The following is a 9164-nucleotide window of genomic DNA, read 5'->3' as shown; positions in this document are numbered from 1 at the left end:
AATTCTATTATTTTATTTTTAATTTCCATTATTAAATAGTTAACGATAATATTATAAAATGATACACATATCTTAAAATGATGAACAATAAAGTATTAAGAGAATAATATGCTATACATTATAAATCTATATATTATAATGATTGTGGACTGTCGTTATTACTAATAAACGACGACGATAAATTTATAACTTATAAGTAGATACTTATGAATGTAAGTGACATGAATGTAATAGACACAGTAGTGCAACATGATAATAAGGAACGGGGACCCATGTCAAAATTTCTAGACTGGGGCCCTTACGTGATAATAAATAATAAAAATTAAAAATGTTCATATTTAATAATTATTAGTTATATATACAATATATATATTAAAACAATTAATAATACATGTATATTACATATTATTGTAGGAATATTGTATATGAGATATCGGGACCCCCTAAATTGAGGGGAGGCTGTTAATTGCACAATGGATAGACAGTAGACACATCTTAAAATTAGAATTATATGACGTTTTTGTGGTTATCTTTGGGATGCAATACTATACTTGTCTGCAGCGAAAATTTTACTTTGACACTCACCACTCACTTGAAACGTATACAGTTTATTTTATTTTCATGAATAAAATATTTTATTAAGTAGGTAATACATGTTAAATTGCAAATGGATTAACTTAATGTATAGTAAAACTAAAGATGCGTAATAGGTACTTTGAACCTTAAACATCAGCGCCCTTTTACAATGCTGGGACTATGAACTTGAGTCCGGAATAATTTTCCCCCTAAATATATATACTACTGATGGTACCTAACAGACGTCTATAGTTAGACATTTAAAAAAAACATACAAAGTATGGTGTTCATACTCGTATGTGAAACCATAACATATTATATTGTATAAGTAGTATAGCCAATACTGGCGCACGCTTGATTGTTATAAAATATAATATTGTTACACTTATTGTTATAATAATAATAATGATAATTATAAAACCTTTTGTGTGTTTCTCCGGTGGCGCTCACGCGAATTTCCGCCGCGTGACCTTTGAGGTGTTTCCAAAGGGTTAATTTAATTTCGCCGCCGCCGACTACGACGACGTTATCAGTTACGAAAAGGGTTGGCAGGCACTTATTATTAAAAGGTCGCGCGGAGGGTAGATCCGCGCCAAGACACGGCCGGAGGAACAGCGCGTGCTGCAAGAAGGTGATATTTACGCGAGTGGCGACGGTGGGCGGTGGCAGTTTAACTTTTACAAGCGTCAACACATAAAAGGGCCCCCATCCGGACTACTGCTGCTCACCGTGTATATATATACATATACACTGTACCGATAGGGTTAAGGAGAGAGGAGTTGAAGGGGAGGTAGAGGGTTGCAAAACCCTTTATTATGTTGACAGCGGTGCACCTTTTGTGTTAAGCCGTCAGCGCGCAGTATTATTTATATATATATAGTCACCCCCTCCATCAGCCGTTCAGCGTTACTATATAATATGTTATATAATATATATATATATATATATATATATCGCCGCGCGCCCATTCGCACTAATTACATCCACTCAAACAGCTTTTAATTTTAAAACGCTATAACAAGCCTCTGCCGCCGCCGACCACACGTCATCACCGTCACCCGTAATCTTCCTCTCCTCTCGCACCGCTATAGTATAGTATATGCAAACTGTTAAGCTGTAAAGGTATACGTACTTAATATTATATTACATCTTTTCATAGATATTACAATATAAACAAATTAATAAATTTCATATTATTGCCTTTTACCCGCTGCTGTATATTATATATTATCTAAAATTTGGATTCAAAAATATTTTGTGAAATTTACCCATATTATACCCCGACATTCATTCCTATAATCGCTGTTTTCAAAATAATCTAAATAATTTGTATATGGTCTCTGGACGACTTTTGTAGTGTACCTATACAAAGTAGACTCTACGTCTCTACACGCATTTGCAGATTGTCGTATACTAAATAATAATAATATTATTATTATCGCATAATCATAATATATAATAATATTACAGTCGACGAGATTTTCAGTCGGTGAACGCGGCTCGTATTTTAAATATATTATAGTGCAGCGCGTAGTTGATTCACGTGCTACAATATACGTCCGACTCGGCGCGGGACCGGCGAAGGAGTGCGAAGCAGAGCGGACGATTGCGCTAAAACGGAGCGAGAGAGATGTCAAGAAAGAGAGATATCGTGAGAGGGAATGAGATAAATGTATAAAGCGAGAGTGAGCGGTGCGTGTGTCGCGTGCGTGCGAGTAAGAGCGAGTGACTGGTGCGAGCGAGAGAGGCTGAGCTTTCGTATAGACGGCGAAAGAGAGGCGAAAAGAAAACCGGAGAGAAAGCTGCCGCCGCCGCTTCCGGCCAGGGTGGTGCGGCGAGACGCGGGCCGGGGAATCGACTGCGGTGTTGGCGGTGGCGGTGACGTCACCCACGGTGGGTTGGTTCCACTGGCTTGCGGCACACCCCATTGGCTCTCCGCAAAGCACACCGCACCGTCTGACCGACGACGACACCGACACCGACACCGCCAAACCGAGCAGGGCGCTGCGGACTGCGGGCGCGCGTTAACCTACATTCCGTCTCTAAACGTCCCTCTGCCGCCGCGGCGGTGGCGGCGGCGGCGTACCACCCGACTCCGAAGCGGCCGCCGCGTTCTCGTCCCGCCCGCGTCGCCCAGTCACAAGTCTACGGCCGATCTCGACGCATCCTCCACCGCGCCGACACTGCAGCAGTGTACCTACCTCCACGCGCCGTCCCTATGTATACATATTGTAATATTATTATACAAAACAACGCGTCTCGACGAAGCCTTTTCCGCGAATAATAAGCCACGCCGATATTTGAAAAATGTTGCTTTAATACGCGTTAATAATACGCGCGCGCATCTGCGCCGCGACAGCAGCCAACCGTTTTAAAGGCGATTTACTCGTCTTATAAAAACTTTTTTTTCGTCGGTCATAATTATTCCTTTTCACATAATATTATTATATATATCGTTATGATATTGTAAACGCGCTTTTTTCGCTTTATCATTGCGATATGTCTTTTTGACGTTCACACTCGTATTATACTTTGTTATTGTTATAGACTATTATTAGGTATATATGATTATATAATATATAAAGGCTAGGTATTTAATAATATCATATAGATTGTACGGGGCTTGCATTTAGTTTAACGTAATATAATTTATTATACGTATATTTTATTATCCGGAAGAACCATTTTTTATATTATATTAGGATGGAAAATAGTTTAAAGATCGCTTTTCTGCACCGTATAATATTTTCTTACCGTTGTTAAACATTGTAATTTTTTTTCCACCGATAATATTGTAATAATTAATTTAAATTATTTTTTATTAAAAGAAAATACTAAAATACCATAAATACACACTGTATAGTGTAGGTATATCCACTGATTTTAGTTTTCAATAAGTAAATCACTTTTTTTTTCTTGATATATTGTTCTTTAATAAAATATTTCTTGGAATTTTTCTCGCTTTTAAAAATAACGCTAAAAATGTTCAATAATTAAAATATATATATAAAAATAAGTATGAGATATTTTTCATAGTTACCATCTATATATGTATTCAATATTAATAGTTAATACAATATAATATTTTACAAATACATATTGTGTTTAAATATATTGTTATATAGGTAGGTATAGGTATATCATAATATATATATATGTATATATTATTTTAACTTTTAACAGTATAATAAATATACATTTTTTTTTTTAATTATGTTTTTTTTTTGCTTATGTAACTTTGTGGTAAAAGTTAAAATTATGAAGTGAATATTATTACGTAACTACGAACAAGTGTTCAATGTATTTTGTGAATTATAAAGAACTTTAGTACCTTAAAAAAAATTTTTATGTGATAATTAAAACTTGTTTTCCTTATATTATAATATATTCCTTTTACTATAAAATCGAACTTGTTTTAAAAAGTTCTAAATCAGATAATTTTATATGGGTTAAACAAACTGATCAATATCTATATGTTATTATAGGATCTATTATAGGATCTATTAGAATCCTCATTACTTTAAATCATATTTTTTTTAAATAATTGTTCACCTGCAGTACCTATAACTATTATATTACTGATATTATATAATAGACTTATATAGTATTATTCATCATGATCAATTTATTTCAAACCAATTAAATATGTATCTATACTCCATTCCAGATAAGAAACACCACGGCGGCTACGGGAAAAACTGGTTTTGCTACGCAAAAGTTGGTGTTTCTTTTTTAGAATAGAGTATACAGTTAAGACTGTCTCTATTATTAATTAACAATAATAATTAATAACATATAAACGTATTTAAAATATATTTTGTACATAATATATTCCTCACCTATTTGTAATTTGTATGGCTATATGCCTATATAGTATTTATATACCTATCAAACAAATTATGCATTTCATTGAATTACTAGCTATAAATGGTGATGTACCTGGCTGAGAATGAGTTCTGATCTCGGAGAAAATGTCGTTAAAATTATAAAAGTCATGCCTCTGTGAGTGTATGACTAACACGTTGATGATCGGTTATAACTCAAAAGTTTAAGGAGGTGTTAGGGATTATTATTTGGTGCTAAGAGTTGTAGTTTGCTGATACAGTTTGTTTATAAGGATTCGTGTTAAAGCTATAAGCAGCATGTCTCGTTTCTATGACGGGAATGTTTTAAAGTCAATTGTCAGTGTCTAGAAACCCCCCCCCCCCCGCATATGCTTGACGCCTTTTGTAATGTGTAAAAGTGTAAAGTCAAAAACCGTGTTTGAATGTCATCTAGCAAGTCAATCACCTTAAGTAAGAATTTTTTTTTTCAAGAGTAATTTTTTATAATTTCTATGCATACAACACAATATTATATATATACCGCTTATGTATTCACTTATGAAAAATTATTAATATATAATTGTACTAAAATTGTTAAAATGTTATCGGTGATACGGACGCTATAATACAACATTGAGCTTTTATCCACCAGTCAAAAAGAAAGGTCTTAATTTATTATATTAGATTGTTTATTATGCTGAAAATTTTAATAGGTAATATTTATAAATACACCTACACAGGTATATGTATTTATGACAGTGGAAAAATTATTTAAAACATAAAAGGAGGGGGAGTGTTTGAATTAGTTTGCTTGTATTCAAATTTAAATAATAAGTTTAATAAAACAAAAAACGAAGCACTCCCCCTATAATTCAACTAAATCTCCATGGATATAGACTCACGTTTTTAAGTATAACGTATTTAGTGTTTGCATGTTACCATGATAATATTATAATCGTTTCGAGTTAGGACGAATACAATATTACATCGGCGATTCGAATTTAAAACAAATAATCGTTTGCATACCTATACCTATAATAAAACAATAATTGTATACCGCAGTATGTAAATTGTACGATAATCTATAATATAGATTTTCATGTGTTTATTGCAACATTATAGGTATACGCGTCTCGAATTATGAGTAGGTATATTATAATTGTATATGAGACTAGATAAAGAACTATAATACCGCAACGACCGATAGGGAACTATAATATAATAAAAAAGTGTTATACACATACGTCACGTACATAATATTCCCAGTGTGCACTGGATGTTTCAACACATCCCAGAAACAAACATTTTACGTAGTACAATCAACGTAACTTTTTAATATGTATACAATGTATCTGTTCTGTTTAAATAAAACAAACATTTAACACTCATCCCGGCGATATAACTGGTACTATATGATAGTACAGACCTACAATGTTATAAATTATATGTCACAGGGTTGTTACATTATTGTGATTTGTAATACGTACCAGCAACATAATATCGATGTTTCAGTTTTTCACGAAACTATTAATATATATTATTTTAAAATATTAATAGTTAAAAATAGTTTTGATTTCTATAAAAATACACTCAATTCGTTTTACCCATAAGTTAATATTTGTCACCACCCGCCGACGCATACGCCGACTGACCGTGGTAAACTGGCGATTAGTGTAATAGTGTATACTGTAAAGTGAATAGTGATTACTGATTATTGAGTACCGACTACGCACGACTACCGACTATTCAGTATTCCAGAAATTCCAATTTTCAATGTTAACTAGCTAAGAAGGTAACGGTTTACAATTAAACATTTTATTAAATGAATTTTATGAATTTTTAAATAGTTTAATATACTATAATATTATAACTTATTCATGATGTCATCAACAATGACTGGAGAACAATGTGAAAATGAGACTAAGGTGAGTACTAAATACTTACTACTTATTACTACTGTATTTGACTGCAGCCAATTGAACTTTATATGTTATAACTTTAATAATTTTAATAATTTATTTTGCTTCAGTCATGGTGTGTGGTATGGTTCACAGAGTCTAAAGAATATAGTGTAATTCCAACTAATTGGATTGTAAAAAATAATGAATCTCAAAGTGATTCATTATTTTGCAAATGGCCCCCTTATAAGGTCACCAGTGACCATTTAAAAAAAGCCATAACTCCATCCCAGTCATGGGAAACTTATAGGGTGAAATTTGTTGGTGTCAATAAAACTTATGGTAAGTGCCTTTACTTATTCTTAAATGTTTGTGCCAAATTATTTGATCCATTTCACAGTAACCTAATCAATTCTTGTTTGCATTAGGTAATTTTGTTCATGAGTTCATGACCTATGTAAATTCTATTGTTAAATTAGGTTTAAATAAAAAGTTAAATCATCAGGCTTTAGCAATGTGAGTAGGTATATAACATTGTAAATTCTTCCTCCAATTTGATTAATGTAACCCAGTTTAAATTAGGCATAACAAATGAGCAAATATATAATATGTGACTAGGTAGGTATCTAGGTGTTTTAAATTAGATAGGAACCTAAACAATTACTGGATATTGGAATGTTTATACAATGATAATTGGGAAGGACAATATTATTTTTACTCACTTTTTAACTTTTTAAGTATTCTTAATATCAACACTATTAAATTTCATTTTTCTTTGTCATTATCTATTTAGTAACTTTTAAAGTGGATTTATTTCATTATTCAATATAGATTATATGGATAAATAATTTTAGGTTAACTTTGTTATTATTAAAATTTAGATACAAAAACATAATTTTCCTTTAACCAACACAGTTTATAATATTACATTTAACCAATCTGGATTTTAATAAAATATAGAAATAATATTATATTGTTTACCCACCTACTATTTCAAAAATCCATGGAAATAAACATTTTTTTTTTTGATATTTTAATCAAAATAAAAGATTTGTAAGCAATTAATAATAATAGACTCAACGTTTGTTTTTATATTAAAAACAGGATTTAAGTATTCATTAATATCCTAAAAAAAAAAAATATGTTTATATTACTCTGCAGGTTAACCTATCGAATAAATATGTGTGAGTAGTGTGTACATAATATTATTTTATTGTTTTATTTATGTTATAAATTATAATACTGCACTTAACTACAAAACTATTTTTTAATGTTAATCACATAAGATAAATTGATTATTATTTTTAGATAACTTTAACAAGGCATGGCATAAAAAAGTAAAAGAAAAATATTCTTCAACGGACACAAATGATGATTCATCAAAAAATAAAAAAAAAAGACTTCTTATGTGTCCTTCTGATGATACTGATGATGATGACAATGATGATGATAATGGTAATATTTTTTAAACTTTTGTATCTAAAACTAACTACGTAGCATATTTATTAGGTTTTTTTAATTTTATTATTAATTAATATGCAGGTATCAATTTTAACATATTGCCATATAAACAAGTAGTAAGTACTCCATCAGTTGCCCTGGAACCAATTAATTATGGAGCTTCTACCTCATCTATAATTAGTCAATTCTATGCAGAAAATAATTTGAACGTAGAAGAAACTAAGCAATATACCGAAATGCAGCCAAAAACAGTTCAACAACTAGAATATCCCCAAAATCATTCATTCGCTGAGGTAATAATAACTATTACAATCTCAAATTATTCAATATCTAATATTGTAAAATTCCTTAGCTACAATACATTTATTAGGTTTAGAGGGTAATCAATTTAACATAAAAAACTTATTAATTCAAAAACTATTAAAGTATATTAAAATATTTATTTTTTTATTATTTTACTCGGTACAAGTTATATGTCACTTGGTATACAATTTGTTTTTTCTGTTGGCTACAGTAATTGTAAAATATCAATTAACTTAAGGAAAAATATCAATATTATCTATGTTTGTTCATGGTGTAATCACTTAAAATGGGGTTAACTGCATTCTCTTAATTTTAAGTTTGATCATCTTTTTTTTTTAAATTATATTGTTTATACAGTAATAGTGAACACAATAATTAATACATTTAATTGTTAGCTTTTTAAATTTAAATTATAATTGTATGTTTTTTTAAATAATAATCATTCATTTATATCATTAAAATTGAAATTGAACTGTATGAAATAGCTAACAAAACTAAGTAATTTATATTATTATTATTATTGTACAGGATACAAGTTGTTTTATTCCTGTATCACACGATTCACCTTTAAATTTCAATGGTAAATATAATAAATAATTCTTTGCATGTATACCTATACTTACACATTTCATAAAAACATTATTCAATATTTAGGAAATGATAGATCCTCATCTCAAGTTGATGAAAAATTAAATAAAATAATTTCGGAGCAAATAGGAATCAAATTTTTGTTGAATCGCATCTTGTCTAAACTAGAAACTAACTCATTAGGTAATAATAGTCAAAAATCAATCAATTTGAATGAAAGTTTTGTATGCAAATTTCCTATGAATGATACTGAAGACTTTGCATCAGTCCAAAACTGTATATTAAATGAATTTGATTTCAAATCTAAACTGGTAAATAAATATTAAAATTACAACTTAAATATTTGTTAATTTAACTTTGATCATAGGAATATTTTATCAAAACTATTGGTGGAAACAATCCTAAAAACCATGTTAACAGAGTTATGTCTAAACTGTTTACCGATAAGTATGGGATTGAGTGTACCTGGACAGGTCGTGGCAAAAACATTAGTACTAAAATTGGAGACTCAGAT

The sequence above is a fragment of the Acyrthosiphon pisum genome, chromosome A2 (genome assembly GCF_005508785.2).
Source record: "Acyrthosiphon pisum isolate AL4f chromosome A2, pea_aphid_22Mar2018_4r6ur, whole genome shotgun sequence".
Classification (NCBI taxonomy): Eukaryota; Metazoa; Arthropoda; class Insecta; order Hemiptera; family Aphididae; genus Acyrthosiphon; species Acyrthosiphon pisum.
This window is presented reverse-complemented; position numbering follows the sequence as displayed.